At 36.6% G+C, this 24,125-nt stretch overlaps 1 long non-coding RNA gene across 1 annotated transcript in view; it reads left to right on the forward strand.

Moving 5' to 3' along the window:
- LOC138715598 (uncharacterized) overlaps positions 1 to 24,125 on the forward strand; it is a 411,462-nt gene that overhangs the window by 319,881 nt on the left and 67,456 nt on the right. Inside the window, exon 4 of the long non-coding RNA XR_011336508.1 lies at positions 18,654 to 18,731. This is a non-coding gene — a long non-coding RNA (uncharacterized lncRNA). The remainder of the gene's footprint in view (positions 1 to 18,653; positions 18,732 to 24,125) is intronic.

Consider the following 24,125-nt stretch of genomic DNA (forward strand, 5'->3'; position numbering starts at 1 on the left):
TTTTTCAATTTAACTTCATTCTCTATAGTGTACGCTAATGTGCTGTAGACAGTATAATATACACTGCATAATGAATACGTCCGCATGGATAACTCAGTTCGTGAGTAAAAACACTTATTGTTAACACTGTACTGTATTTTGATTAAACAAAACCTAATGAAAATTATCAAACTCACAATCGCGATATTTCCTACTTTACGTAAATGGATGAACGATTTTTCTTCCCTCCTATACCTAGTAAAGTGATTTGTTTGTATATTACGCCAGTATCATCGAACTCCAGTCGTGGAAGCAGGTAGCAAACTGTGTTTCCGAGTCTCAATCATTAATCCAAAGGTATAGCCAGGTTGATATTAAAAATGTTAGTAAAAATAAAATGATGTCCCTGTATTAAAAGTAGTAATTAAAGTATGCAAGTACGACAAGGATGTATTTTATCACCCCCCACTTGTGACAAATACTACACTGGGCAGATTCATGACGTAATATTAGAGAAACTGACCATTTCCCTAATAATTCGTCCTGGATCTCTCGCGTGTTATGTTGGTAATTAGTAACAGTGGAGGGGAGGGAGAGCTACAACAGGCATTAAAATATAGCCTGCAGTTAAGTATCAGACGATTTTTATTTTGAAGGTATTTGTAGCTGCAAACTAAAACCACGTGTTTATCACTATATATATACTTCTCACAGAAGTCAGTGAAGCAAAAGAAAATTGTGTCTTCTTTGATGCAGCATTTGTGGAAAATCTTACGCAACTTCAATTCACTGAGGAAATTGATTTACTTTCCGATGCAGGAAAGTTATTCAGAAGCCAAATTTGTAAAAAATTATCTATACGTGTAATTCATATCACAGCATATTGTTTCATTTTTTCCTGGAATAACACAACTTTTTGCTTGTTACAGTTTATTACCGATTTATCAAATTTCAATTTTTTTTGTCAATACTGAATCATTATAGATCACATCTCTCTTTTATTTTTCTATCTGTAATGAGTTGTATATTCCTATTTTATAACTGCCGGTCATCTGAATCATTATCAATATTTATTACAAGTTAAATTGTTCATGTATATTTATGTGAGGAAGGTACTTTGATGGGCACCTATCGTATATGCTTTCCTATAAATCATAATTTAATTGTTTTATTTAACGACGCTCGTAACTGCTGAGGTTATATCAGCGTTTCCGGTGTACCGGAATTTTGTCCCGCAGGATTTTTTTAACGTCAGTAAATTTACTGACATGAGCCTGTCGCATTTAAGCACACTTAAATGCCATCGATCTGAGCCGGGATCGAACCCGCAATCGGACACAGAATACCAGCACTATACCGACTGCGTAACCCAGGCCGACTACAAGTCATAATACTTACTTACTTAGCGTACTTACTTACTGGCTTTTAAGGAACCCGCAGGTTCATTGTCGCCCTCACATAAGCCCGCTATTGGTCCCTATCCTGAGCAAGATTAATCCAGTCTTTACCATCATATCCCACCTCCCTCAAATCCATTTTAATATTATCTTCCCATCTACGTCTCGGCCGCCCCAAAGGTCTTTTTCCCTCCGGCTTCCCAACACACAAGTCATAATAATAAACAAAAATAAATATATAGACCCTATTAACAATTTTAGTAATGCAGGTACGAACTTCAGTGGATAATAAGGTACAAAATATACTTAAAAAAAAAACAAGAGGGAATTATTTTAGAAAACTTGTTACGAAACTTGAGGAACAAGGTTTCCAAAACATTAATAGATATAGATATGCTTTATTGTTTGGCTTGTGTCTAGAGACAATGAAGCTAAGTCAAAGATAATCAAAATAAATCAAAGTAACACATTCTTAAGCATACCATGAAAATCGTTTATTTTATAATATGGATGAGTAGTAAAATATTTTTAATACAATCCTAAAGTGTCTCATATCCAAAATTTTAACATCATTAGACAACATGTTGTAAAACTTATATTTTGTTTCAAAAATGAAGAATTGTTTCTTTTTTCAAGTCTAATAAATGGTAACTCAATATCAGTACAATATCTGGTAGAGTGCCCATGATAGTCTTTAAGTAAAGAAAGCTGAAGTTCATTTCTTTTAACTTATAACAACAAGCATGCATAAATATACAAGGAAATATATAAGGAACTTAAAACAGTGTACCTCCAAGCATACAACATTCAGCGACCTTTTTACATGTGAAACATTATTTCAAGATTTCGTGTGATCACAATTATGACATCGAATTTAGAAGCTTCAAGTACTTGACTCCTGTAAAATATTCCCTCCTCAATCAGACCTTAGGCACAAATCGCGGATCCACGAACGTGCCGTCAACATGGCGCTATACAGCAAAAGACAAGCACACTCGCCCGTTTGCTACTGAAGGGCGCTGAACATGCCGGGTATCGAACTAGAATCCTGTGGAGTTGTAGCTACCGGTTTAGCTACTTATTCGTTGTTATGGCAACCATGACAGCTCGTGTAATGTCGCAGGAAGTCAAGACTAATTGAATTCAGATCCCTTGACTTATATTGAAGGCTAGTAGGGCAGGAGAGCTTGGCCAGCAGCTTGTTTCTGCTAATTCAGAGGGCGCGGCTGGATTCGAGGGGCGTGAATAAGAGGGGGTTCTCACTCTCTTTCTATTACAAGAAGGGTAAGGGGGGGGAATTTCAGGTGAAGCGTTTGCTTGCAGTCCCCGCTGCTTCGCAAACTTCCGGTACTGCACATATGTGCTGCCCCAGCCCTCGACCCTATTTCCTATTCAGTTCCCACCCGCGGAGTTCAGGAAAGTAATGAGACGCGTTCGATGACACGTACAACCCCACACGTCACCCCACTTCATTTGATGTTTTATTGCGTCTGTTCAGTTGAACTTGACTGCGTTCATTTCCTTGCAGTTGTCTCACCACGACCGACATCACCAGCTACGAGAATCATGTCACCTTGCCAGCTCTGATATTGTCGACCAGAGGCTCTTTTCCGTCTTGGCCTAATCTCCGCCTTTCTATGTCTACTAATCCTGTTTAAGGGATTTTCCACGCAGTATTTCCATGCTGCCATACCCTCTTCGCACCTCGTGGTACCTAATATTGAAATTTACTTTCTCATTACACGAAATTTAAGTAGAGGGAAATTATTATTGATATTCGATCTTTTTTGCTAATGTACGCCCAAAATATATTTGTACCTCCAAACTGCATTGCAATTATGTTTTTTTAATTCAAAATTAAAATTTATTCACAATTTACATTTGAAATGATACGTATATGAATATATACCCTAAATGAGCATATGCTCGTGTTCGGGTACAGTCCAGTAGTCTACATAAATTTTACAGAGATCAGATAATAATGTTGATGATAGAAATAATAATAATAATAATAATAATAATAATAATAATAATAATAATAATAATAATAATAATAATAGATTATCCGTGACGGAGATGATACAAAAATAGTAATACAAATTAATTCATTTATAATAATAATAATAATAATAATAATAATAATAATAATAATAATAATAGAAAAATATTTACAATAATAAAATAAAAACTAAGACGGATAAAATAAAATATAAAACCACTAGCGAGAGTTAACACAACTTAAATAAGCATATAATAACCAGAAAAAATGACGAACTCGAAAATCAACAGAAAAGTTCGTTGTATCGCAGACGACAGCAACCGCCGTGTTGACATTGTGTTGTGCATTATTGGTAGTAGGGGGGAGCTGAAAGTCTACGTAACTGCCCTTCTCTTCGAATCTTCTCATACAATCATGGGAAGTTAATGCTGAAAAACAAAATGTCTACGAGTCAAACTGTTCATTATTACCAGGATAAATACAAATAATACTGAAATATATTAATCTAGTTTCAGTTATAGATCTCCCCTTTTGTGCAAGAGGTATCATATCAAAATAAGAATTAACAAAAGACTATGCTTGATGTTATACTAAAAATAAATTATTATTACCACTTATGAGGCAACTGTGCTAGGAGATAATGGGTAGGGTGGCCAGTTTAGCTTTCTAAAGCCAGAAGACAAGAACATCAGTTCACACTGAAGACCTGTCAATAAAAACTTGAAGAGTTTACCGCACCAAATGACATACAGATTTTCTGCTACACAGCCTTCATAAGGCAGTTATGTATGTTTCCTTCATATTAATATTTTATTTGTAAATATGTAATGCCATTAATACTGACTATTGTTTTATATAAATTTTAAGTAATCAGCAAACAATACACATTTAGATTGAGATATAGGCTAGGAGTAAATAAATTACTGATTATAATTGATAATAAGAGGAGTCCTAAGATTGATCCTTGTGGTACTGCAGAATAGCTTACAAAACATTCAGATCGCCCATTATCATAAGATATGTATTGCTGCGTATTTTTCAAATACGATGAGGAAAATCCTCGGCCGCAGGCTGAAGCGGAGTGTGCCCACCTGTGACAGGATGAAGCGTCGGTCTGGGTGAAGTGTTCGTGTCACAGAAGCTGCAGGGTATTCCCCGCTGGCAGGCACCATCTTGCGCAATTTCCAAGGTAGAGCTGCTACATACATCGGCGGTTCTTGCGAGGGTGCGGAGTTAATTACCAAACTTGTAGCAGGGGGTGAGGAGGGGAGGGGGTTGGGTGACTCAGGCAGTAATTCCCGAGGAGGGTGGCAAGCTAATCCGCAGGCACGGGGTCAGGGACGGGAGAGGACATTGCCACTTGTCATTACCCAGGGTGTTGCCTACAATAATTTGTTATTTCTTTCACTTGAGTGGATCACTCGTTCAGTTGGCTTCTCGCTGAAGTGGCCTGAGTTCCCTTCCCTGTGAACATGCCCATTTAGAAAATGTTCTTATTTGCAGTCATTAGAAACCGTGGACATATGAGATGAACCATCAGATAAATTAAAAACAAAAATGTATGACATTCTATCCCGCATTTATAAAAAAAAAATATTTAATTTTCCGGAAATTTTTTGTATTAAAATAACTCTTGTCAGCAAATGTGAACTTTCTTTCATAGCATAACTGCTGTAGGCTGATCTTACCTAACTCATACGTGCTAAGCACGAAAATGGCAGTTAAAAGTTTTTTTTTTCTGAATTAAAAGCATTACTATAGCACTTAGGCACAAAAGGCCCCCATGATCTGGATATCAACCCAGAAGACCGCAATGCGACACTGCCCTTGCGATACTCCTGAGTTTGATGCTAATGAAGGCGAAATGAGTCCGAGGTCAAAAGCCGAAAGTTACCCAGCAATTGTTCTCCTTCCTGTAACAATGACTGAAAGTGCAATAGCAGATTTTGGAACCAAACCATTCTGTGATATTTGTGATATATTTGGAAGAACTCAGATGCACTCGCCACCTCGTATGTACTTCTGCTAAGGTCACCCATTACTCGCGATCCAAGGATTCATTTCACTTACAGCTATTACAAAATGTAACGAAGAATAACGAAAAAAATAAATGTATAGCTAATCTACAATACAGCAGAATCTCGATTAACCGAGCATAGGATTATCCGATAGTGTGTTAATTGGATGTTCCACTGCAAACTGCACTTCAAAAAGCAAACACCCTCATCAGGTTTTTGGTGCAAAAATGACACTTCATTCCCGGACGTTGTTGTACTTCGGAGAAGTTAGAATTGAGATCAATAAAGAAAATTGCTGAAATGAAAGTTCAGATTCACACACTTCTTTAAAAGAGAAAAAAATATGATAAGAACAAACAGAACGTATTATCCGTCTTTTCCGATTAACCGTTCCTCCGATCTCCTTCATAATGACGGATAATCGAGGTTCTGCTGAATGCATTGCTCCAGACGAGTTTTGCGTTTTGCTTTGTCTTTGAGACGTTCTGTAGACAGAATGTTGGCCACAAAATAACTTATGGATTTCGGTAAAGGAAGAATCGATAATTTTTTCCTCAACACGTCTTAATCTTGTTCTTTCATGGCATCCCCGGGTTCTTTTCCTGCAGAAAGAAGTCCAACAGTTTCATCGCTGACTAGTATTACACTAATCAGACGTCAGATGCATACAAATAATTGATCTTCCTGAGATGTATCTGATAATAGATGTATGTATGTATCCTATATGTATTTATTCACACTGCAATGGGTATATACCCGGTGGAAATGGTAACTAATTACACTCAATAATGACAATAATAAACTTATTAATTAAAAATACAATTAATAATAATACTAATAATTAATACTAACAATAATTTATAATAATAATTATAATAATAATAACAATAATAATAACAGGGAATATCCTAAATTAAATGAAGCACGATCACTTAAAATAACATTTAAAATAAATCTAATTTGTATCTTAACCCTAAGTTCGAACTAAAACCCACGAGTATGATATGTTCATATCTGCACAAGTACCTTTCAGCATTACACTCATTTCGCTGTCAACTCACTCACTGCACTGGAACTACGACACATTTCACTGATTCTATCCTGATTTCACTAACACTTCAAAAACATTTCACTGTTCAAATACTTTGCACTGCCACTATAAACTATAAAGCTTCACTGACAGGAACACGTTTCACTTACACTACACACTTCACTGACACAACACACTTCACTGACACAACATAATTCTTCACTGATACAACACTTCAATAACAAAATATCAATTACACCCTTTAAATACTGTGTATAATTACCGTCTATTAGTAAAGTCCTTAAGCCTTTTTTAAATACATATTTGGTTGTTGGTAAAGCCTTTAGTAAGTCTGCAGGTAAAGCATTCCAGTCCCTGATGTAGGTACATATCTGAGGTAAAAATGTTTTTATGGACCTTAAAAATACGACAAATCGTTAGAAAACGTAAAACTCGTTTATTAGACGTTTGCCGATCGCTGCTAAAGCAGTTGTTGTAAAGCTTCGGTAGCAGAGCAGGGACGTGAACTGCAGACCCGCCTTGGGCAGACAGACGTGCACCCAGGCAGCCCTCAGCGAACCTGACTCCCCTGGTTGTCATTGTTTTTACAACGTCGCCGCTTATTTATCTTGTCTCGAGCTGATTGTGATGGATTCTGCCGCCATGGTAATGGGCCCTGACACGTCATCAATTTCCTAAACCGTTGTCATGAACCTAGTTCAGTGTTGACATATCCCAAGATAGGGAACATGATGCTTTGCCGAGTTGCATAACTTAGGGAGGGGAAGAGATTTTAAACCCTTTAGAATGACTTTTCTTTACCGTTCGAGAAGCAGCGTGTCTTTTTTATACGTATATATATTCTTGCAGAACGATTTCTCCTCTTTTTTCTTTCTTGTTCGTGTACTTTTTTCTTCACCCGTTATATGATCTTTTTTCTTTTTTCAGCTATATTTGGCGCGTGAAAGCGAACGGTTGTTCTACTCTTTCACCGATACTGACAAAAAACAGCACAAGACCTTAATCCCCTGAATGATGTTCGGTTCCCATAGCAACGCTGCAGCGTGATCGGCTTGGCTGATTTAATGTACTTACACGGCGTAGTTAAAATTTTAAACGCGGTTTAGCACTCAGGCGGAGTAATTTATCGCGCTGGCGCTCAAACTGGGGGCCGCGGAACTTGTAGTTGGATGTTGATGTCGTACGCCAGGCATGTCAATTGATGCCCATAGGAGCAAGCGCGCGCTTTAGAGCCCAGGAGAGCCTGAGCGCTTTACAGCGGAAAGGAAAGAGACAGACGAAAGAGGTGGTATATGCCGCTTGGTCGAGCTATATACAGGGATGGCCAGCACTGATTCAATAGATAAAGGGAAGAGAACTTATTAAAACTGTATCCATGTTAATTTTTAGATTTTCCTGAGAAGTATAAGTGCATTATAAGAATGTGAGTTTTAATTTTAATGCTCATTTTTCACAAGTTTGATTTTTTTATTCAAAAGAAATATTTTCTCAACTTTTCGTATAGAAAAGTGAAATTTTCAGGTATAGACCTATTTATTTAGTAGCCTTATAGAATGTTTTCGTAAATGTAATATACCGTATATACGTATTACTGAAGATAGTATATTGGAAATTTTGAAAATATTCTCATGGAAATTGTTTGTAAGGAAATGAATTAACAAAGGAACTACTGTTGCATCATAAGCAAAAGATACGTGCCCATGTGTTGTAAAAATGTCAGCTCTATAGCTTCAGCAGATTTCGAGAAAATAATTTAATATTCTGTTTATAGGAAGTTGCACACAAATTTCACCTTAAAAGCATAATGCGATAAGAGTTTTGTTATGTAATATTAGTTACACTTAAAACAGATACTGTACCTAGGTAACTTTTCTTTGTACTGTAATATTGTTTTGATTAGTTTATTGATTACTTTTGTAATCAATATAAATTCCAACTTATCATGTCATACTCAATCTCTTTCTTTGGAATATCACTTTGTTTATGAATGATGTGTTTCATCCACTTAATACAGTATAATATTATACTACTATGGAATTTAAGTGAATATTCGTTCTTAACTCTCTATTGTGTTATTAACATTTAAAACACAAGTGCAATATTAAGAAATCAGTGATAGTACTTTTGTTTTACAGACAATATAGATAATATTAAACAGTAAGAAGCCATTTAAAAATAACGACATAAAATTTCACGTTCCGTTTGAAGTTTGTGCACCACTGTTTTCATAATCCAACAGGTTGCTTATTCATATACACAACCCTTCCTCTTTCCATACTTAGAGCTTGCTACCCACGCACGACATCAAGGTCAGAAAAATGCGCTTGCTTTGACATCACTGTCGTACGCAATTGTTATGATTTGGAACTTGAGTGTGGGAGCGAGATTTGTGGGTTTTGTGCCGCGCATCCAACGTTTCGGAGCAGGAGAACCAAGGGAGGGGTGCCTGACTGAACATAATGAGGGAATGACAAAAATCCGCCACGGCACTTCCTCTCATCGTCTTCGTTTTACTCCCCGATGACCTGAAATCATCGATGATGTGTGGAGAGGTAATAGAGCATCCAGACTGCTCCTGGAAGGTATGCTCCCCACGTCGCAGTTTGTGCGCCTGCAGATTCTGTTTCCGGCGGGGAACTAGTTTGCAGAACATCCGACAAAAGTTTAATTGTTACGTTCGAAACTTTCCAAGTGGGAGGTGGCAGCTGAGAAGCGGTGAGGAAATGAACAGCCCCCGGGGGTGGAGGGTTGGGACGCCTTGTTTTAATAATTATTACAACTTTCCACTTCATAGCCGCAGTGGTCGTCTGTCCAGCGCGTCTGTCTGCATGCCTTTATGTTTCTGTCCGTCCATCCACTAATCTCTCCATCCAGGCTATATAATAATATCTAATCTAGTATACTTAATCCATCTAACGTATATAATCTGTCTAATCTGTGTGTCTTGTATCTATCTGATCAATGTCTTCCATCTGATCTGTCTACGGACCTCTGGAAAAAGAACTAGGAAGAGACTAGTGACGTGCTTTGTGTGGAGTGTGGCATTATATGGACCAAACGTGGACATTACGATGAAGTGAATAGAAGCGAATAGAAGCATTTGAAATGTGGATTATTATTTACTTGGTTATTTAACGACGCTGTAAGGGTGTTTGAGAATAAGGTGCTTAGGAAAATATTTGGGGCTAAGAGGGATGAAGTTACAGGAGAATGGAGAAAGTTACACAACACAGAACTGCACGCATTGTATTCTTCACCTGACATAATTAGGAACATTAAATCCAGACGTTTGAGATGGGCAGGGCATGTAGCACGTATGGGCGAATCTAGAAATGCATATAGAGTGTTAGTTGGGAGGCCGGAGGGAAAAAGACCTTTGGGGAGGCCGAGACGTAGATGGGAAGATAATATTAAAATGGATTTCAGGGAGGTGGGATATGATGGTAGGGATTGGATTAATCTTGCTCAGGATAGGGGCCTATGGCGGGCTTATGTGAGGGCGGCAATGAACCTCCGGGTTCCTTAAAAGCCAGTAAGTATCAACTACGAGGTTATTTAGCGTGGATGGAATTGATGATAATGATATGATATTTGCCGAGATGAGGCCGAGAATTCGCCATAGATTACCTGACATTTGCTTTACGATTGGGGAAAACCTCGGGAAAAACCCAACCAGATGCCCAAGCGGGAATCGAACCCGCGCCCGAGCACAACTCCGGATTGGCAGGCAAACGCCTTAGCCGACAGAGCTACGCCGGTGGCTTGAAATGTGGATAGGCCTATGGAGAAGAATGGAGCGTGTGGAATGGGCAGACAGAATAAGAAATGAAGCTGTGTTGGAAAGAGTGGGTGAAGAAAGAATGATGCTGAAACTGACCAGGAAGAGAAAAAGGAATTGACTGGGTCACTGGTTAGGAATAAACTGCCTACTGAAGGATGCACTGGAAGGAATGGTGAACGGGAAAAGAAGATATCAGATGATAGACGACATTAAGATATGTGGATCATATGTGGAGACTAAGAGGAAGGCAGAAAATAGAATCAATTGGAGAATGCTGGGTTTGCAGTGAAAGACTTGGCAGTTGGCAGAACCACTATGTATGACGTGTTCGTGTGCTGTCTATATATACTGTACTCCCCAATTTATCAGACTGACGTCTCAGCCGGTAGTTTTCCGCCCCTACAATGCTGTATTAGGCTATTAATAGAACAGTACAGACGTGATTTTCTCTGAATTGTACTTCTCTGAAGAGCTCTCAATACCAGAGTATAACTTGTAACTCATTGATAAGCTAAGATTCGTCACCGCACACATCACTATTGTGACGTAAACAGTCCCGCATCGTTGATATGACGCTCTTTTTTGCACCCACCACGTGTAACGCCTCGGCGAATTAATACCCGTCCGCTGTCAAAAAGGGGCCCGCTCTTCTTTGAAGAATTAAGACTAGAGTTTGTTTATAGGTTAGGCCTTCTGAGATACCGCTTTTATCATAAGATGCATACTATATCTACCAATGATGCGTTAGCATTTCTAATAACAAGTGCATATCAATTCCACGTAAATTATAAAACATTGTCATATCTCGAGTTTCAGATTTCATTGAAGGCCATCTTATAGCTAAAAATTTTCTCACTATGCATGGAAATGGTAGAAATCGATTTATTGATGTCGGTATGAAAATAATTTATTGCAAGTACAGATAGTCTGTATAGCGAAAACGTGGTAACACCGCTTGACATTGCAAGTATTGGTTATTTATTTTTCTATCTATCTATCTATCTATCTATCTATCTATCTATCTATCTATCTATCTATCTATCTATCTATCTATCTATCTATCTATCTATCTATCTATCTATCTATCTATCTATCTATCTATCTATCTATCTATCTATCTATCTATCTATCTATCTATCTATCTATCTATCTATCTATCTATCTATCTATCTATCTATCTATCTATCTATCTATCTATCTATCTATCTATCTATCTATCTATCTATCTATCTATCTATCTATCTATCTATCTAATCTATCTATCTAATCTATCTATCTATCTAATCTATCTATCTAATCTATCTATCTATCTAATCTATCTATCTATCTATCTATCTATCTATCTATCTATCTATCTATCTATCTATCTATCTATCTATCTATCTATCTATCTATCTATCTATCTATCTATTTATTTATCTATTTAATCGGACAGGATTAAGTCCTTAGGACCTTCTCTTCCATCCTACCAGATACAATATGCAAATACAACAAATACAAACAGTGAGAAAAAATAATATAAATAATATTAAAGTTCAAAAGAGGATGAACAGGGTCATAGAATGCTACAGAGCACTAATACAAGAAAAAAATGAAGTTATTTGAAATAACAGTAGTAATAATAATACTAATAATAATAATAATAATAATAATAATAATAATAGTCTAATAAATACATTACATGCGTGCGAAAAATATATTCACACAAGACTTGCCGTTGGGGAACTAATTCACCACTGCAACTATACAAGGCAGTAGAAAATAATATGTGCTGTTATAGACATCACGTGACATTGCACATTCAATTGAGACTGTACAGCGTTGCTAGGATACCTTTCGCACGCTTAACATGTCTAATTGAACAATCCATTGTTGGAAGAGCAGTTCGGGCCAATTAGGCGCAGGCAGTCTGTTACCGTAGTAACCAGTTTGTTGTCTAATTAGCGAGATGCGTAAGGAATTCCTCCAGATGAAGATGGACGCCGGTTCATGATAAAGAAGGCTGTGGGAACGAACGTTGATAGTGATTTGTGATGCGCCGTTGTTGCGCGCAGCTGTCCCTGATTTATAACCCCGTCCTTGGCATTGTGTTTGTGTTTGTGTAGCAGTAATGATATAATTGCTCCAAACTTTAAACTGTGGCGATATTATTTTCTTTTGTTTATTATTCGATGTTGTTTCCGTTCGCCATTTCGGTTAAGTAATTGCTTTCACCGCCGGTCTGGCGTAATGCTATGCTTTATCAGTTAGCATACGCGAGAGTTATGGGCCCTAATTACTGGTCTGCGAGAGAACGGCTCAGACTGTGAGTGCTGCCAACTCATCGTGAAGAAAAAGTTGGATGAGTCGAAATAAGCTTTGCCGTTTAAAAAAATAACTTACTTACTGGCTTTTAAGGAACTCGGAGGTTCATTGCCGCCCTCACATAAGCCCGCCATCGGTCCATGTCCTGAGCAAGATTAAGCCAGTCCCTATCATCATATCCCACCTCCTTCAAATCCATTTTAATATTATCCTTACATCTACATCTCGGTCTCCCCAAAGGTCTTTTTCCACTCCGGCCTCCCAACTAACACTCTATATGCATTTCAGGATACGCCCATACATGCTACATGCCCTGCCCATCTCAAACGTCTGGATTTAATGTTCCTAATTATGTCAGGTGAAGAATACAATGCGTGAAGTTCTGTGTTGTGTAACATTCTCCATTTTCCTGTAACTTCATCCCTTTTAGCCCCAAATATTTTCCTAAGCACCTTATTATTAATCTATGTTCCTCTCTCAAAATGACAGTCCAAGTTTCACAACCATACAGAACAACCGGTAATATAACTGTTTTATAAATTCTAACTTTCAAATTTTTTGAGAGCACACTGGATGACAAAAGCTTTTCAACCGAATAATAACAGGCATTTCCCATATTTATTCTGCGTTTAATTTCCTCCCGAGTATCATTTATATTTGTTATTGTTGCTCCAAGATATTTGAATTTTTCCACCTCTTCAAAAGATAAATTTCCGATTTTCTTATTTAGATTTCGTACTATATTCTGGTCACGACACATAATCATATACTTTGTCTTTTTGGGATTTACTTCCAAACCTATCTCCTTCAAGTAAAATTCCCATGTTTTACCTAATCGTTTGTGGATTTTCTCCTAATTCACGTCATCCGCATAGACAAGCACCTGATGTTACCCGTTCAATTCCAAACCCTGTCTGTTTTTATACTCCCTTTTTTCTCCTATAATTTTCGAATACAAAAAAATCGTATTAATAGTCTATCTATTACGCCTAAAACCACACTGATGATCCACAATAATTTCATCTGCATAAGGAATTAGTAGAAAAATAGCTAGATTTAAAAATTGGATCGAAATCAGAAGACACCTCTGAAAATTTCAGAATATACCAAAAATTGAACATGCAAAAATAGACTAGAATTTGCAAAATAGTTTTAAATTAAAAATACTGATTATAGCAGTATCGGTGACTTCATTATCAGCATCCTCCAACTCAAGATGCCTTTTGTTCAGCTTGCAGCTGAAATGCAGAGAAGTGGATACTAATAACTTTTCACTGTTCCAGTTTACAATTCTTGCACCCCCTCAGACCTGCTCCGGACTGTTAACACAGAACTGTGTCGCGTGTGTGGCTTAAGAGCTGGCGCGCTGATCTTTCATCCAGGGGAACGGTTTCGATCCCCGGCTAGGTCGTAGGACAAAGTACGCGTTGCAGATGGTTTTCTCGAGGTACTCCCGTTTTCCTCTATCATTCCACCATCACTCTCCTCCTGCCTCTGATTTCGTCTATAATCCGCAATAATAAAAATAGGCTGGGGTGAAGATTTGATGGTAGTACAGGTTTGCGATGCTCATTGCCCACTTCTCTGCATTGACATTGCTGTTATGCTTGGCAGCTGAAATTTTTACTGCGTGCTGTTTAACGTATACTTAACAAAGATGAATTGGTTTTTGTTCGGAAAAGAAAATAATTTTTGAATAAGAAAAATAAATGTGTGTGTAAATATGAATAGGTTTATTTTTTTTCCCCTATTTTTACGAGATAAGACTAAAATATGTGAGAATGTAGGAACTTCCGAAAGAGATCAAAGATATTGTGAAAAATTCAGACATGACGCTTAAAATTTGCAGAGATGACATTTTTTTTTTTAATATACAAAATATTTTTTAATAGCTCTTGAATTGCCTCCCTTGCTTTCCTGCTGGTTGGTTTAAGATATTTGTCAGTAGAGTATCAAAAGTTATTTTGTTTGTTTAAGAAAGGCAAGAGAAATGATGTTAATAATTATAGGAGAATAAGCTTCCTTAATACGTCATACAAAACATATATTAGTATATGAAATAATGGAGTGCGTGCTATTTCTGATACAATTTTATTAGAAGAACAAATGGACTTTAGACGAGGTCGATCCGTTCAGATGATACTTTAGTTTAAAACAAATAATAGAGAGAAGAAAGGAATTTAATCTAGAAGCACATGTAGCCTTTGTGGACTACGAGAAGGCCTTTGATAAAGTAAAGAGACCCATAAACTTGGAATGAAATTTATATTTTAACACAATTCTCAAGCGTTACATGCAAAAGATTAATTTATTTGAATTATATATATGACAAGCGAGCATCGAGAGAGAGCGAGAGCAGAGGTGTGATCTCTGAACATCCATGCTGTATTCAAAAGCATTCTTGATGTGGCATTTTCAATTAAATGGTTTCATATGACTTTGTTTTCCTGTGATATTTTAGAAATAAATATTTAACAAGAAATAAAACTTGATTCTGGCCAGACAGTTATGTTACATTATTTCAGGCTACAAGCATTTTTTTTTATTTCTATGTTTGTCACTCTGAATATGCTAGATTTAGCCAAAACGTGGTTAAATTGGCAAAACTGTGTCTGACACTCAACTTCGAGCTAATTCATGACACAAAACATTCTAATTTAGGGGAAAGTTGCCTATATCGTACACTTTTCAGTCTTTCTTTATTTATTTCGTAATGTGAAGGAATTTTAATTGCATATATTATTAGACATTGAGACAGTACCATGGGATACAAAATATTTTTTTTTTCGAAATTTTTTAACAATTATCAATTGTTTTTATAAGTCATTATTTAAAACTCTGCGAGTGGTACGATTTATGCGTCCCGTTTCCTAAATCGTACCTGGAGGTTCCTTAAATCGTACCCATTTTTAAATATTACATATAATTTTTAAAATAAGAACTACGCTATATAAAAACAGTGTAATGTAGATTATATTGTCATTTATTAAGTCATCTTATTAATACAAATGAGAAACTGAAATGGTTTAAAATACAAAGATTTATTAATATCTACTAAGACGAAAACACGTAGGTCCACTCAAGGTAAAATCCTATTTAACACACCTGAAAGATGCCTACTTGTCAGATTCTGTCGTTACACATGTCACAGACAAAATGAGAACGTTCTTGGACCGTAGAAACTAGTGGATATGTCTCGTGCACCCATTGATTGTACACAGAGCGGAGAACCATATGTTCAATGACAGCTTCTTTACAGATAAAACACAACCAATCCTCTTCTTTTACATCAATATGAATCATATTAGAAGGTTTTTTTTTGTTCTTTTTGAAGCTGATTTCCTTCTTATTCTTCTGTCTTTTTTTTTTTTTAAGTTTCTCTTTTCGGTTTCTTCTGCTGCAATTGATTCTAATAGGGACTTGAAGTTAACACAACGGCTTGCTGAGCAAACTTTTCCCGTTCTCGTTTGAACTTAAATCTTTGATTTAGGGAGAAAGGAATCAAGGATTTAGTAAGTGTAGATGATTTAGGACTGATGATTCTACTCGTGGATTGCTGAACAATGCTGTTACTGGTGACTGGCTGGTCAGCGCTTTTACTGGTGGAAGGAAGGTTAATGCTGGTACTTGTGAGTGGCTGATGAACTCTGTTGGTACTCGTGGATGGCTGATCTGATCTTCAAACATTAGAACGTTAGACCAATTCCTCTTCTATTTCCCGTGGAAAGCTGTACTCCTCCCGTTGAAGGGCCCGTTTGTAGGACGATCCAACCTGTCTTTACCTTGCCCATCAAATGACGTTTGAAAGTCGGTTTTGGAATTTCGCACTTACGGCAACATTCATTCAATCTCACTGCCTTAAGGTAAATTATCTCATTCCCATTTTTCGTATTCTCGTTTGACCATTGTCTATTCTGAAATTTAAAAATTTTATGCACCAAACATTAATTGTTCACGTTGCCAAAATCGTACTGGTACAATATGGGCAACCTTTTAAAGGTACGATTTAGGAAACTAGCACTGCAAGCAAACTATTCATATTATAACCTAAACAAAGCTGTTACAGCGACTATTTTTACCATTTAAGTAATTAAAACTATCTTATATGCTACGTGTAATAGAAGACATTCATTAAACTAACTCAGTGTTTCAATTAGAGCTTACGAAAGAGTAACAAAATCTTATATAAGAAATCAGAACTTACTATTAAGCACGATTTAATACAGCTGTTGTCTTGGGTGAAAGGCGGGAAACTGAACGAGTATCAGTTTATATTTGTGTTTCGTGAAAAATTCCCGAGATGGCTCCTACATACAATAATTTCCTCAATATTAATAGTGATACGATTTTGGCGCCGGTACGATTTAGGTTACTTTCCCCTATATTTAAAAATGAAGTCACTGAAAACCTGATTTGATTATTTGATTCCATATTCTGTATGGAAATAGGGTTTGAATATTAAATTCAAGGTTTTGTAATGAAGTATCAATCTTTGGGCACATTTTGTTAAAATTTTGTAAAAGAAAAAATCAAAATTTATCTGTCGTAATGTCACGAGAGGTCTGAGATTTATCTGGGAAATCTCAGACCTCGAGTGGCATTTGTTAAGACTATTTTGTGAATAAAATAAAAATGTAAATAATATATCCCTAAAATTCGATCACAAAATGTTAATAATTGTATATTTACGAATATTTAACCTATTCAGGCATTGTGAAGTTGAAATACATGAATATCGATTACTGCAATAAATAAATTCGATGTTATTATTCAGTAATGCCAATTGCGAAAAGCGAAATACAGGTTTAACAATGTTAATTACATGTACTGCACTTTTCTCTTATTATTATAACATAAATACATTTGCATTATCTGCTGAAATCATAGTTTAATTTACAATTTTATAATATAATTACAGTAACCTGATTAATACATTAATTAAATGAAGAATTGTAGAGCAATACTTATGTATTCACAGCGAGACATGTTGCTACACAGTGAAGCCATCTCTGTATAGATAATTAAAACACGAATTTTATTACGCCATACGGAAGGCAGTTTGATCAAAGACCTTGTATATATTACTATACAAGGTCTTTGGGTTTGATATGTGTTGATGTTACATAAATTTGAACATCTGACTTTCTCTTAACTGTTTAATTTCATTCACAAAATACAAATTTTATAGGCTACAATTATAGGTTAAATTACCTGTGGGAGCAGGACCAATGTCAACTGTGCCTTATTTCGACCGTTACTCGTGCTACAGGAAAGCATTTTTTATAGCTCGACAAACGCATTCTCGCTGTAGTGTGTAACGGAAGTAAAACTGAATTTAGACAGTTCAATATTCCAATCGCGTATGCGTGCAATGTGGGAAGAGTATTGAAAAAATCAAGTTTAAAAAGTACGTTCAATTAAGATGCATGAAGATTTTGTGTCTACATGGTGCGCCGTTTTGAACGTGGTCTTCACTGCGTAAATATATTAATTAATATTAAATATCAATCTTGCATTCATTGCTTTAAAGTTGAAAGAAAAGTTTAACCGTGTAGTTGCATCTTAATGTATTCATGATCATCAATTTACGGGGAAACAGTTGGCGACAACGACTAAACAAAAGAACGACCATGCGATAAATTGATAGCGATAAATCTAGCTGGAAACATTATCGCAAAGTGTGACTGTGATTAGTTGGAATTCAAAATTTCATTACACTTCATTGGTCGAAAATGAAATGACGTCATATAAACGAAATAGTCTTGAAAAACACCAGCTTGGAATAAATTTGTGCTAAAAACAAGCATTTCGGATATAGACCAAATTTCGCATTATTTTGACCAGGAAAGGTTTGAAACATGAAATTTTTGCTTTTACTTCTCGAGTCCGTGGTTTGCGAAAACGAGGGTTTCTCTCTAATGATTTCATTGGTAAAAGAAAATTAATTATAAACAGTGACATCATGTTCGACATGGTACAGAAACTGAATCGCCGCGTGTGTGGTAATTGCAAGTCGTTCGCAAGGGGCCCGGGGCTTTGTCTGACGTGCTCCGTTGAGTTTGCTCAACACTTCTGCCAACCACTGATAAAAACTGCGATAAGTCATGCATTTGTTTTGTTGCAGATGGCGTTGTGTGGACAGGTGGGCAGGGTTCGAGTCCCGGACACGCGGGCAGGTGTCCTCAGCAGCTGTCTCTGGGAGGTGAGTGCAGCTCTTTGTGTATCCATGGCAACCTCGTGTCTTAATGCATATATAACAACACGACGCCAGATAAGATTGCTGCCGGATTGGAAAGGGAATTGCTGGCTTTACTTTCTCCTAACCCTCACTCCCACGAGGTAATTTCGCTTCGCTTTCAGAATGGCAGCTTCTTTGTGACAATTGCCAACACAAAGAAATTATAAAGAAGCGTTTGGAAACTGACACCACAGTGAGGCCTCTCGTCACAGAGTTCTCATGTTAATTTTCTTCTAGTACCTATTGGTACACTGAGGTTCAAAGGTATCTGATCTACGATTTTATGATCGTGTAAGCGAACTTTCTAACCACGGAATAAGCCAGAACCAAAGATATAAAAAAATTGACTAACTTTGAAACAGTTCCGCTAGTTCTCAATAGGTAGCAGCATTATTGAGGCGATTGAAAACGTGTCGTCCACACCTGTGGAGTAACGGTTAGCGCGTCTGGCCGCGAAACTAGGTGGTCCGGGTTCGAATCCCGATCGGGACAAGTTACTTGGTTGAGGTTTTTTCCGGGGTTTTCCTCAACCCTATACGAGCAAATGCTGGGTAACTTTCGGTGCTGGACCCCGGATTCATTTCACCGGCATTATCACCTTCATATCATTCAGATGCTAAATAACCTGAGATGTTGATACAGCGTCGTAAAATAACCTAATTTCTCTCTGAAAACATGTCGAGGAGGGGGGAATGATGACGTAGATTAAGCATAAATTATTCTCATAATTGATAATATCAGCGGTTTGCAGCTAAACCCAGTGTTGTTTCACAATTAGTAGAGGGGGATGCAATATTGAATTATATAAATGCGGGTATATTTATGTACAAGTTGGCAATACTGACTGTTATCTTCGCCATCTATTCATAGAAGTAAGAACTACACTTATACTAACAAATTATCGATCGGTATCGATTAGTACGGTCACATATGTTTGAAAGTCAGTGTACTTACGAAATTCTCAGATTTCCTAGACGTCGTTGTCACCACTGCCAACTTAAGGTTTAGTTGTAATCAATACCGTCCATCACAAAGTATGGTTATGACTAGATGGATATGCATAAAGGCCACAATATATTATTGTGTGATCGGGGACTATAGTTAACAGTGACATCTATTGTTGTAGAGCAGATGTGGTGCCCCGATAGGGTTTCTAGGCCTGGTTCACAAGATCCTGAAATCTAACAATAGGAAACTGATAATAATAATAATAATAATAATAATAATAATAATAATTCTTTATTTATACTGGCAGAGTTAAGGCCATAGGGCCTCTCTTACACTCTACCAGGTCACAAAGTATACAAGCAGTTAAAATTTAACAAAAAAAGAACAGAATATTAACATATTACAAAAAATAATAATAATAATAATAATAATAATAATAATAATAATAATAATAGCATAATAAAATCGACACTAAACAACATGAAAATAATACCATGATAGAAAAAAAAAAGAAAGTAAAATACATTGGAATATAGTGAAAGCAACTCATTTAGTACAAATGATTAATATAGAAATACGTAAGTAAGAATATATCAAAATGGAATGTAATAAAATAATAATAAAAAAGAAAAGAAATACGAAAATGAAATAAAATTCACGATAAAAAGGCTATGATAATAAATTCATCGGCTGATAAAGAGAACAAAAAGGGGAAAGGAAGGAAAAAGAAATATATAGCGTATATTTTTACAAAACTATGGCAGAGAAAAGGGCTTATAACTGAAAGGAATCTATCTGCAATTTTAATTTATTTTTGAAACTAGACAATGTCCGACAGTCTCTGATATGTTGTGGTAGAGAGTTCCAGAGATGAGCTGCAGAGACCGTGAAAGATGAAGAGTAGAATGTTCTGTGTTTAGGAATGGAGAGTGTGATATGGTGTTGTGAGCGAGTATCTATTTCGTGACATGAGGACAAATGTTGAAAACGAGAAGCTAGGTAGCTAGGGTTAGAGGTTTGAAAAATATTGAAGAGTAACGTGAGAGAGTGAATAGTTCTTCGCTCTTTGAGACGGGCCCAGGACAGCATATTTAGTGAAGGTGTGATACGGTCAGATCTACGGACGTTGCAAATAAATCGAACGCATGCATTATGAACACGTTGTAGTCTGTCTGTCAGTCTCATGTTAAGGTCAGTGTAGAGAGTGTCACAGTAATCAAAATGAGGCATCAAGAGCGACTGCACTAAATCCTTCTTGAGAAGCAACGGAAGGAAATTTCGGATTCTTTTTAGTGTGTGAATTTTCATAAAAATTATTTTACATATGTGTGTGATTTGAGTATTCCAACTTAAGTTTTTATCTATATAAATTCCTAGATTTTTTACTCATTCATTGTAACTGAGGTAGGCCCCTACATGCGCGAAAAAGGCATCCTATAATTCGTGAGCAGATACCAAAGACCGTTAATGACATCACAATTAAAATATACTTCCAGTACTTTGTTAATAGCTTTAACCGTCACTTAAGCGTTAGTGAGCGGTTTGCTTGATATGCAGGATAATCCATTAATAGTGTTCAAACATTCAACAGGAAATAGGGGATGCTCTACTGAACATTTTGAGACAGGAATTTGGGGTGTGCAAAGTCAGATTAAGAAGATATGAGCTTAGACATCCGTATCGCTATCGCTTACCATTTTGTACCTGACAGTAATTGCTCGAAATGACTTTTTAGTGTTGACATTTAAATTAATATTTATTATACATATTGATTACACAACTTTTAACACTGTATCACTTCGGAATATGTATGATAAGACTTTCCTGTGTTAAATTTCAACGTACCTCGTTTACATCACAAATGCTAACCACATCCACAGAGACATCAACACAGACATGGAAATACTACACATCCAACCAAACTAAACACACTGGAACAATATGAAATTTACAGACACACAAAAACACATCCCAACGAAATTCTTAATACACAACTCAACTTCAAAACACACACACTCTTTGACTCTACACCATATCACAGGAACACACCCTCAAAGGAAACAGAACAAGTGGTGCCAAGACCAACAACGATCAGTTCTGAAGATGACCCATAAATAGGTCGAAACATGTAATCCAGGTACGTTGAAATTTAACACAGGAAAGTCTTATCATACATATTCCGAAGTGATATTTATTGTTTTACATTTATTATTTACATACATGTAGTCCATCGTGTTTTGTTCGTTTTTATCGTCCACAAGGTGATTCTGTCATATTTACATCGTCACATTTCAAAACATAATATGAGTCAACTACAGGCTCTTTCATACCATCCCAAGAGTTAATCACAATACGTATAGTACGTTGTTAACTGAGATTTCTAAGTTATATGAAAATCATTTTAAAATGTAAATAAAATATGTAAGTTAAATAGTAAATGGAAAGCAGGTAAATAATAAGTGTATATAAATGCAAATAATAACAAATAAATTGTTAAAAATTTCAGTTACATTACTGAACGAGGGACACACACACTTACTAGCTGTACATCTCTGCCGCGGGAAGCCAAGCTAAGGGTCACGTGTCTTACATTTACGTCATGTAAATAAAACCCGTTCTTGATACAGGGCTCCAGCCAAAATTTGTTGTCCGTTTCTCGCCTACGACGAAACTTGTTGGTAGCACAATCGGCCCTACTAGTCGACAAAGTGAGTGTGTTTGTCCAACCCTCTTACTTCTCAAACATGAGTAGTTTCTCATTTAATTTCGTGTGATGAAAGTTTAAAACCGTATTTTACCTCGCGTCCTTGCAAATATTGTTTGGTGTAGTCCAGTTCTTCACCAAAGGATTTACATATAACACTGTGTTTGGTTATAATGAACTTGAAGCACATGTTTTAAAATCTTTACTTACTTACTTACTTACTGGCTTTTAAGGAATCCGGAGGTTCATTGCCGCCCTCACATAAGCCCGCCATTGGTCCCTATCCTGAGCAAGATTAATCCATTCTCTATCATCATATCCCACCTCCCTCAAATCTATTTTAATATTATCCTCCCATCTACGTCTCGGCCTCCCCAAAGGTATTTTTCCCTCCAGCCTCCCAACTAATATTCTATATGCATTTCTGGATTCACCCATACGTGCTACATGCCCAGCCCATCTCAAACGTCTGGATTTAATGTTCCTAATTATGTCAGGTGAAGAATACAATGCGTGCAGTTCTGTGTTGTATAACTTTCCCCATTCTCCTGTAACTTCATCCCTCTTAGCCCCAAATATTTTCCTAATAACCTTATTCTCAAATACCCTTAATCTCTGTTCCTCCCTCAAAGTGACAGTCCAAGTTTCACACCCATATAGAACAACCGGTAATATAACTGTTTTATAAATTCTAACTTTCAGATTTTTTGAGAGCATACTAGATGACAAAAGCTTCTCAACCGAATAATAACAGGCATTTCCCATATTTATTCTGCGTTTAATTTCCTCCCTAGTGCCACTTATATTTGTTACTGTTGCTCCAAGATATTTGAATTTTTCCACCTCTTCGAAGGATAAATCTCCAATTTTTATATTTCCATTTCGTACAATATTCTGGTCACGAGACATAAACATATACTCAGTTTTTTCGGGAGTTACTTCCAACCCTATCGTTTTACTTGCTTCAAGTAGAATTTCCGTGTTTTCCCTAATCGTTTGTAGATTTTCTCCTAACATATTCACGTCATCCGCATAGACAAGAAGCTGATGTAACCCCTTCAATTCCAAACCCTCTCTTTAGCAATGTGAAATAGCCTTTCACAACTTTTTATCGGTATTGGTCAGTTTTTGACCAGTTTTCTTGTAAGTACTGAATTACTTGGAAGAAAAATTAGATCGTGTACAAGCAGCTGCAGGAAAATTGAGTTGAGTAAAAGCAGGCAGAGTTTTTCTGAACGCGCTAGTGAACTGTTCTTTGCCTTGTCTGTCATATTTGTCTAATATTCCATTCCTTTCTGCGGGCTTCATCTTGTTCTTGAAGACATGAATATGCCTTAAAGTCCGTGACGTATTATCCAAGACGTTGTCATGGAAACCATTATTTTTTCTTCTTTCCCTCAACGGCCGGCCACTTGAGGACCCATACATAAGTTATAAGTCATTCCCGAGTGTCTGTTCTTTCTTTACTTTGGGGGAGGAAAGAATTCCACTTCTCTTATAACTGGTGCCTGAATGCGAGATGAATCGCGTTGGTGGGCAGACGACTTCGCCTTTTTGTAGATGAACATACTCATTTAGTCATAAAATATCGGTACCGTATATGGAAACGTTTTATTGTTATAAGCATTCATTTTGAAGACTTACTTACTTACTTACTTACTTAATTACTTACTTACTTACTTACTGGCTTTTAAGGAACCCGGAGG

Source organism: Periplaneta americana, chromosome 15, assembly GCF_040183065.1.
Source record: "Periplaneta americana isolate PAMFEO1 chromosome 15, P.americana_PAMFEO1_priV1, whole genome shotgun sequence".
Taxonomy (NCBI): Eukaryota; Metazoa; Arthropoda; class Insecta; order Blattodea; family Blattidae; genus Periplaneta; species Periplaneta americana.